We start from the raw sequence: 10,375 nt of genomic DNA, 5'->3' as shown, positions 1-10,375 counted from the left end.
CAAAAATTGAGAAAGGAAAAAGAGGGAGACAGAGAACTAGTCCCTGTAGGTGAAGCTGTTTCGATTCTCACTAGCCACCTTACTTGAGAGCGGGGTGTTAAAAATAAATTCTCCTTCTCTTCCTTGTTGTTGTTTTCTTCTCCCCGTCCCCCAGGCTGGTTTTGTTTCAGTAGATTAAATATTATCATAAAAGTAGCTGATGATGCAGGAAATTAAAAATCAGGTTGTGGAATATTTTCCGAAAGCCTTTTGACATCTGCGGTAGCTACCCAGTTGGGGCAAACATTAGTTTTAAACCGAAAGCATTCGTCAGGATGAATTTTTGCTTCAAATTCGGGAAATACTGCAGAGCCCAGTTAGCCTGAATGGAAAATCAAAGTGGAAAAAAAAAAGCAAAAAAAAAAAAAAGTAAAAAGTGATTTTAGAGGGAAATTAACGTTGGCTCACTGGGCATAGAAAAACGAACGTCCTCAGTCTCCATTTATGCTGCACCTCTGTAAGCTTAAAAACATTTTTTTAGTATAAAAGCCAAACCTGTGTGGCTACAAGACTTATAGATGAGGGCAGAGGCCATCGAATTTGTGGGACACTGCTGTGTCACCACGTTTAGCATCAAATTATGAATGAAACAAGAAGAATGAATACAAATTAGGATTCGTCTAAGCTTAGCTTTGTGCAGTGGGACAATGAAAATTTATTTGAATTCTACTCCTTGATGAGGTTACAGATTTTCTCCCCACAGAAGATACACATTCATGTTGTGGAGACAATCATCGGAAGTTCATTTTCTGTGCCTATCTTAGAAATCTTTTCATGGAAGCAGGAAAGTCCCACATAGATTTCAATTTTCGACAAGCCCTTGCCCTGGGGAACTTTTCCTTTGCCCCTCTGGATGGAGGAATCATTTGTTAGAAATATTTTGAAGGTGATAGAATTAGCAGCGCCTGAGTTGGGTGTCTGTGTGGGTGTGCCGCTTTGTTTTTGTTCTTTGTCACCGACATGTAGGAAAACAATTGTTAAAGATGTTGGCTTTTAAGAGTCCTACGCAGGCCTAAGAAATGATAGGCTTCTGACAGATGGACCGTCTGTGGAAAAAGAAAGAAAGAAAGAAAGACCGTAATTTCCAAAGCTGACTGCACTTTCAAAAGTACAGTCAACTGTTCTTCCTCACCTAACTGGAACCGGAAAATAATGTGACCCTGGCTAATGCCTTCACCACATGCTGAAATTGGGGCAAAGAAAGGAAAGGTGTCTGGAATGCTCACAAGGGAGCAGACAAGCAGACAAGTGAGATATAGTGGGAACAATTTCTTGTGTTGCTGGATGTGAGAAAAATTTTCAAGCCCTTAATGTAACCCATATGCATTATTATTCCAAGCTTATTAAAGAGGCTAAATAGATAGACCTATAAGATAGATGTAAAAATACCACCTGCTCACATGACGAGAGTATTGGGGGAAATGAAAACAAAACATAAGCCGCTGTGACTGCTGCTTCTTGGCTGTGTGAGCATGTGTTACACCTCAGGGAAGTCGCCTTATTATTATTATTGTTATTATTAAGCAACCTTTTGCCTTTGAAGGGTTTGAGGTTCGCAGGAAAGGGGTGGAGACTGTTGTCTATTTGACCGTTACTGGAATAATGACGAGTTTGCCTCTTACTGAGTTCATTCTAAAGAGCCCAATGGCTTCTTGCTGAAGTCGGATCTGATGGGGTCTATGTGGCGGTGTCAGGGCTCGTGTCTCCCTTGAAGAAGACGCACAGGGCTTCAACACAAAATGGGTCTAGAAAATAAAATGACAGTGAAGCCCAAGCAAATAGCTCGGTGGGGGCTTAAAACAATAGCCATGTTTCATCAAAGGAACAGCTTTGCATGGACTGTTTTCAAGGAGACGCCCCTGTGGTCTCACCTTGCCTCCCTTCCAGGCTTTCTGTTTCTGTAGACAGGGTCCCTGCTAGCTTGCTGTGTCCTTCTCTGTGTCACCTACGAGATCTGACCACAACTGGGGCAGAACCTGACAACTACCCTCCCCCCCACCCCCCGCTGGCCCCTGTACCCTCGTCCAACTTCCTTTCCAAGTCCAAGGCCTCTCTGGTGCCCCTGCCCTCCTGTTTCTTCTCTGGGGCCTCGAGCAGTAAGCAGTTAATTTATTATATGAGGTTTTGTCTCTTAATTTCAAAAGTGGGGGGCTAGGGAGGTAGAGCGTGTGTGTGTGTGTGTGTGTGTGTGTGTGGTGTGGTGTGTAACCCCTCTTGGAAATCAATCACCAAAGTCCCTCCTCAGAGGTCTTAAAAATCTCCTTTTGAACCCTCCTCCCACTGACCCCCTCACCCTCTCCCTGCCTCCATCCTGACGACTTCCTAATCACATTCAGGCCAAAGGCAGGGCCTGGCTACCTGGCTGCAGCCCAGAGGATATTTTATTTTATTTACAGATGAGCTGTTAACCCCTGAAATATGGATGCTTCTGGAAACTGTGGCACAAGGAAGGCTGGCCTGCTCGGGCAGTTCCAGCCCAGAGCTGCGGTAGGACTCTCCTTAATTAGCTGTGTCATTTAGAACAGAGCCCACAAGCCAGCAGGCTGGGGAAGGGGTGGGGAGGGGGGCGCCCGGCCCCCTCCCAGCCTTGCCACCTGAGGGGACATGGAAACCTGTGTGTAGCCCAAGGCCTGGCCTCGGAGTGGGTTCCACTCCAGGCTCTGATGGGATCTCAGCTTTCGGTCACCAAGTGGGTTCCAAGGTGATGATGATATACAGTTTTCTGGGCATCTCTAAATAACAGTTGACCACTCCGAAGGACCTCAAACGGATATGCCGTTCCTCCCACCACCCCGTACTGACTCCTGATCTTCGAAGAGCGTCCCTTTCAGAACGACCTCTATGAGTTAGTGTGCAAATCACATATTCACACACATGCCCTGTCATAGACAAATCAAAGCAGTTTTGTGATTTTATATCCAGACCTCACTCTTGTTCCAAATGGCTTCTCCCAGCCAGATCACTCACCTTATTCATCAGACTTGACTCAAAAGGACTTTCCACTCTTTCCAAAACTCAGATCTTCCTCAGAAGCAAGAAACTTCTCTATCACGGGGGGTTTTCGAAAGAGTGTGTGACATGTTCCAGCACACTTCCGGAAGAGTTCTTAGGGGGTTGAAGCATGGCCGTTGTAATTGGAATAAACTTTCGAGTCCCTGGGTGTCTCTTGGAAGGCGACAAAGCACACCATGGAGTCTCTGAACGCTTTGGGTTGGCAACAGTTCTATTTTCAAAACAATGTAGCCAGCAGACCCTCACCCCACCAGGACAGCCTGGACTTTGCTCCACTGATCACTGCACAACCAGTAAATATTTGTTTGAATTTCAAGAAGGGGAGGGCAGGTTCCTAGGGTGCAAATCTGCAAACCTGAGGCCTGGTTTTAAAGACACAGTAAAATGTTTGGTGTCGGAGAACCTGGTAATGGTATGTCTTGAGCAAACTCTATTTGCATCTTTAAGACTTCTCCAGTAATATACATGTGCAGATAACAATGATGTATAAAAATTCATTAGCCATGAAGCATGTTCTGAGAATGCACTGTTGGTGAGGGAAGGCCTAATCTTTAGCAAGTAAGTTTCTTTGTTTCCATTCATTTCACACAAACACACACACACACACACACACACACACACACATCTCTATTTTGTAAGTAATATGTATATATTATAAGCAGCCCCATTTGACCCACCCTTTCTGCTAGAAACAAGGGCACAGGAAGAGGGCTAATTAGGAGGGCATCTATGCTGGTAAAGCAAGGGCTCATAAAACAATTTGGGGGGAGGTACTTTGATGTTTGACATTTCCTTATACCTAAATTCCTGGTTAGACTGTTTTATGTCGGATTGCATTTGTGGGCACTCCAACCCAGCCAGTGCGTTCTGGAAACTATGCTCAGGGCCCATAGGAAGAGGCATCCAGGGTCAAAGAGAGCCCCAGGAGCAGAGGGGAGGGGTGGGAGCACAAGCGTAGAGACGCAGGGGTGGGGCTTCAAGGACTCCCAGCAAGAGGGGTGGAGCATGGCAACTTCTCAGACTGTCTTGACCACCACCCGCTGAGCTTTCCAGCCCAGAGCAGGGTGCTGAGGTTAGGAGGCCAGCTTCTGAAACCAGCTGTGTGATCTTAACTAGGACTCTTGTCATCTCTGGATGGGAGCATAGTATTTGCAAGATAAAATGACTGGATGAGCTCAGCAGTTCCCTACTTGAAGTCTTCCAAGGGAGTCTCCTCGGGAAGAGGGACCTATAGTAAGTTCCAGTGTTTTCAGGTGGCTGCTTACAAGATCTCCTGCTCTCTGCTTGCTAAGGCTGCCTTGGGCACCCACACTTGACATGTTCTAGCTTTGGGCTGGAGGTAGAGCAGTTCCTTGCACTCATGGATGCTGTTTCATGCTGACCGAGAGCTCTGGCTGCCCCTTACATGTGTCTTTGGTTAATAAAAAAGGGAAAATATATGTATTGTTATTCAATGAACATTTAAAAATCAATAACACTTATAAATAATATGGCGTATTGTTGGCCCTTAATAAATGGTAGTCATCATTATTATTAATATTAACCTAGCTTATCTGGTTGGCAAGAGCCTTTAAAATGGAGAGCATCACAGGGACATTTATGGGGAGACGGTCGGGAGTGCAGGGGGCTGGTTTCCAGACCCTTCCAGGAGAAAATATGGTCTCAGCTTCTGCTGGCTGCAGGTTCCTGGTGCAGGAGGGCAGGGTAGGCACGTGAGGCCTGGTGATCCAAGGCACTGACTCCCAGGGAACAGAGTCTCCAGTCTCCAATTTCACCTAGAGCCCACCCTTCTCCCCAGCTCCTCCTTAGTCCTGAGCTGGCCCCAACTGCTGGGTGGACCAGCAGTCCAGCTCTGGTGGGATGAGTCTTAAGACTGAACTTCAACAACCTACGAGTCTGGCCACCTGACCCTTTGCTAACTATGGGTTGCATGCTCTGAGGAGAATAGGGATGGGGTTAGGGAGAGACATAAGACTTAAATGGGACAGTTTTCTTCCTTAGCGAGTTTCACATCTCCTTCTTATCAAGGTGATGCAATTCAGAGTGCAAATGCACGACTGCTTTCACAGAATTTTATGCCACACATTATAGTAAGAACTACAATTTATTGACTACTTCCTATCTGCCCAGCCCTCTCAGGGATATTTGCGTATATATTATCTCACTGACCTTTTAGACGAGCCCTGTGAGGGGTATCAGTATTTCCATTTGATGATTTCAGACACTGAGGCTCAAAGAGGTTAAGCGACTTGACCAAGATTACACTGCTGGGCAGTGGCAGAGCTGGGATTTAAAGCCCATGTTCTTTTCAAATATTGAAGTTTTGTTGCATTCTATATGAGGAAGACAAACATTTGACAAGTCCCTGAAGAGTCACAGAGTGAAAGGTAATCCAGAAATGCTTCTAAGAAGAAGAGAGTTGTTGTTGTTGTTTTTTTTAGTGGAGAGTTTTGAGTTGGCTTTTGAAGGAGAAAGGCAACAGGAAACAGGGAATGGAAGGGTAAAGTGTGGACTGAGCTGAGGACCGCATGCATGCGGGAGAGGCGGGAGAGCTGGGAGGCTGGTTCTATGGTGAGGGCAAAAAGCTAAGCCCCTCTAAGGGTCAGATTGAGAGTGATGTCATCATGGTTGACGCTTGGGGGATAGGTGACATGGTTAGACACCTGTCTCTTTCCCATCCTTTTGGCTCTGCCTCTCTCTTTGGCTACCAGGACCTCTCTTCCCCCTGGTGACAAGGACTGCTCTGGCTCTCCTTCTCTGTGGACAGCAGTCAGATTCTGGGAAAAATAGGCTGGGGATTCACTTTTGTGTCCCCTCCCCTCCTCCCCTCTCCCCCTCTACCCTACTTCTTCTCTTCCCTCCCTCTCCTTCTCCCTCCCCACTCCCTCTCCTCTCTCCCTTTCTTTTCTCTCTCCTTCCTAATATTTTCTCTTTAAGACTATCATTTAAGCAAGAATAAAACTTAATGAGAAAAACTACTCATAGTATAGTTCTACCACTCCGTCACTCCAAACCGCGATTTTTCGCTTTTCTCCAGCACCTTTTAGCTCCTGTCTTTTTGCTCCCATCATGCTGACATGGGTAGATACAACCTTTTCTTTCTTTTGACATTGATATCAGAACATTTTTTTTCCTACATTGTCTTTGTGATCACAAAATTGTAAACGGTTGTCTATACCCCACTGGGCCCCAGGGGTGCCCTGATGGACAGAAGCTTCTCACCATGGCTGCATTTCTAGTTGTTTCTTTTGAGGGGGGGCTCCTTTTTTGCTGCTCTTGTCACCGGGGGACCCATGAGGTGGGCAGGAACTGTGGGAGCAGAACGCAGAGGGGTTGGGCTGCCTGGGGAGAGGGACAGGGAGGGCAATAACTGACAGAGAGGCCTTGGGGGTGTATGTGGCTGGTGGGAGCCAGGAGAATGGGATGGGGCTGCCAGCAGGGTGTCTGATATTTATTTCTTGCAACTATTACGAGGACTGAATGAGATCATGTTTGCAAAGTGTCTAGCATTCAGTAAACATTAGTTCCCTTACTGCTCTTTCCTTCCCTTCTCCTTCAGATGGTCTGAGGTCGGAGGTGTTGGTGATGGATACAATTATCTCTGTATAAGGAGGCCTTGGCTGTGGGCCTGGCAAAATGATGGTCAATGCACTCATTCAACAGATGTTTGCAGAGCACCTGCTATGTTCTAGAATGTGGGCCTGAATGAGACAGTCAAGACCTCTGCCAACATGGACCTTATAGTATTGTCGGAGAGACAACCAAGAAACAGGTAAACACAAAGTTAAGGATTTCCCATAATGTTAGTTCTGTAAAAGGATGACAGATGTTTACAGTGGAAGGTCAGGGGTGGAAGCTGAATTTTATCTGGAAGGGTCTGGAGGGGTATTGGTTGGAAAGCAGGGCTATGGGGTCTGTCTCAAAATGGTGTTTTCTTAAGTTGGGAGTTTATTTGGATGTGTCTTTGAGAGTGAGCCATTTAGGATTTTATGGGAGGAAGAAGCTAACATAGGCTTTCCCCAAAGCCCATCTTCTCATGCCAGCTCTGTTGGGGGATAGTTAATGTTTGAGCCAAGTTCTGCACAATGAGAAGGAACCAGCATGTGATGTTCTGGGGGAAGAGGTGTGTGGCCACGTCCAGCACTCAGGGAGGTGTGGGAAGGGGGGGGGGGAAAGGGGGGGGGGGGGGGCTCTGGGAGGCTGAGTAGGCAGGACCTGTGGACGAGGACACAGGTCGCTCGGGTTTGATTTCCAGAGCAGGGAGTCCCTGGAAGGCTTTCAGCAGGGCCGGGCTGTCCTGGCCGGGTTCAGGGTGTAGACAATTAGACATTAGAAAATACTGTAGATGAAGTGGTAAGTATGATGGGCAGACCCAGGCGTGATTAGGCCTCCCTGGAAATGTTACACGTGCTGGGTGCTGGTGGATGAAATAGGACGTGAATTGGTATGAGTGGACTACGTGCTATGGCCAACGAGCCACTCAGAAGAGACACCACCATTGCAACATTTCTGTGACTTTGAGGCCAAGGGGAGACCTGGGGAGGAATCTGGGAGGAGCCTGACTGGAGGACAGTGCCTAAGGCGTGGGGCAAAGGAAGGCTGGGGCTGCCGTGTGTGTGTGTATGTGTGTGTGGGGTCCCCCCTGGGTGTTGGATGCCTCCCTTTTGCCTCCTGGCATGGCTCCCCCAATCAGTGACTGTGTCCATAGAGCCTCCAGGCCTCAGGTGGGTGCAGCTTCCCCTGGGGTGTTTGTGGTCTTCCTTGGGTTCCCGGGGCCTGGCCATGGTTGCTTCTCTCAGGCTTCTGCCTTGCTTCTGCCAAGCACTCATGTCTGTAGAGGTACCGAGAAATACAGCTGGATTGTTGGGATTCTCTTATGATTCTTTCAGAACGAGTGCATGTCTATCAACTCGCTTGGGTACACGTATTCAGACATTTCTGGTCACACTGGCTTGAGCGGCTTCTGGCCGCCATACAGACCTGTTGTATGGTGGCCGTCAGACTCCCTCCACATAGACCCCCACATTTGAGTCTGACCTGCCACTCCCTGGCAACCCACAGACGTTTGTATACATTCGTGGACCTGCTATAGTGTAACTCACCCCATCTGTGGATACACATCCAAACTCCCAATACAAAAGGCTGCACCAGCAGAAGACCCTTGGTCTCCTGGACCCTCCCTCTGCGGAGCAGGTCTGGGTACCATGTGCCGTCCATGGGGCTCAAAATGCAAATTCCAATAGGTGGGTGACCCTGAAACTGTGTTTCATGACCCCTTAGTGAGTCATGAAGTCAATTCACAGGGTGGCATCTAACTCGCAAAGAAAGTGTAGTAGGTAAATTTGCATGGAATAGGGTGGGAAATATGAGTAAGTCTGTCCTGTATGTAGTAAGGATAAGTGTAACGTGAGCTTTTTTTTCAAATGCGTATTATGTGTACCAGATTGCAGTGTAATTTTTTGTTTTTACTGTGACTTGTGGCAGAAAATGTTTGAAAGGCATCACAAAACCTTTCTTAGTCTACCGCTGTGATGGGCAGTAAAGAGAAGTCCTTTCCCCTCCCCTGCCCTCTGGAGATGTTGGCTTGTGGGGAGCCTGAGCCCCTGCAGAGCTCGGTGATGTGGCCTAGCTGTGCCCTGACCTGGTGTGTTGGAGGGGTGATGCTGGCAGCTGAGATGTTGTCTGGTGGGTTGGCTGAGAAAATAGCCAGAAGATGCTTATAAACCAGAATGGACAAGACTAGTGGAGGGTTTGGTGGCAGCTGAGGCTAAGGCTCGAGCCAGGTTTGGGCGCGGGGGTGGGGGGGTGACTGGCCTAGAAATATAGGTAGGGGACTTGTCTTTTGTGAAGGTGGATAGTGAGATTTGTCACCTGTGTATTGAGTCTGGGTGGCAAGGGAGACTCTTAGTTGGCCACAGCCATGGTGGTCCTGTGTAGGGTCTGGGGAAGAGTTTGGGTTGGAGGTGCAGGTGTGGCTTCTGTTGCACGGGCGGGAGGAAACGAGGGTTCTGGGGTGCGGGGGGTCAAGAAGAGACCCAGGAGAGAACCCTGAGAAGCACTGCTATGCAAGGAAGGACCAGAGGCAGGGACACTGTGATGAGAGCAAGGGAGAGGCTGTTCTAGAAGCCAGGGGGCAAGTTCCAGGGAAGAGGCATGGCCTGCTGTGTCCCAGGAGTCACCGAGCAGAGGATCTAACCAGAGAGGGGACTTGAAACAACTAGAGAACTGCTGGGGGCTGAACTTTATGCTGCTGGCTCCGTGGGCCAGTGTGCCCCTGAGACATGCCAGGACTTCCCTCAACACATCATCATCAAGAGCCAGAGAGGAAGAGAGTGAGGTTGGGACAAGGTGGAGGTAGAGCTATACTGTCAAGCTGGCAGGGCCACTGATCTCCCTTCCCCTCAGCCACTGAGTGACACAGCCCCTTACCACAGCAAGGGACATCAGGAGACATGAGTTATAACTCCGGCCATCAGGAGCTCCCCTCACTCTCCATAGGCTTCATTTCCTGACCTAAAAATGAATGGGGTATTACCAGAATCATCTCTTAGATCTCTGCCTTCTCTAAAATTATTTGAGGCCATCTGTGAAATGGGCTTTATCATCCTTGCTCTGCCTCCTTCACAGGAGGAACACTTTGGAGAATTGTCCAGAACCATCAAAGCAAGAGTATTAAGATTATAGTCATCATTCTGGGTATTTACACAAAGGAAACGAATACACAAATTTGAAAAGATACACATACCTCTATGTTTATGGCAGCATTACGTAAAATAGCCAAGATATGGAAGCAACCCCAGTGTCCATCACTAGTTGAATGGATTAAAAAAGGTATATGTACACAATGTTCACAATGGAATATTACTTGGCCATAAGAAAGAATGAAATCCTGCCATTTGCAAAAACATGGACGGATCTAGCAGTATTATGCTAAGAGAAATAAGTCTGACAGGGGCTTCTGGGTGGGGTAGTCGGTTAAGCATCTGAATCTTGGTTTCGGCTCTTGGGGTTGTGGGATAGAGCCCTATGTTGGGCTTCATGCTCAGCATGGAGTCTGCTTGAGACTCTCTCTCCCTCTGTCCCTGCATGTGTGCTCATTCTCTCTTTCTCTAAAATAAATAAATCTTAAAAAAAAAAGAGAAGTCAGAGAAAGACAAACATCATATGATTTCACTTATAGTGGAGTCTAAAAAACAAAACAGATGATTAAGTAAACAAACCAACAACCAACAACAAAAATGGAAGCAGATTCATAGAGAACACACCGATGGTTGGTCAAAATGGGGAGATAGGAGGAACTGAGGCAGAAACTTACTAACCTAGC

Source organism: Enhydra lutris, unplaced genomic scaffold, assembly GCF_002288905.1.
Source record: "Enhydra lutris kenyoni isolate GAN:26980312 unplaced genomic scaffold, ASM228890v2 scaffoldscaffold1, whole genome shotgun sequence".
Lineage (NCBI taxonomy): Eukaryota > Metazoa > Chordata > Mammalia > Carnivora > Mustelidae > Enhydra > Enhydra lutris.
Note: the sequence above shows the minus strand (reverse complement) of the source record.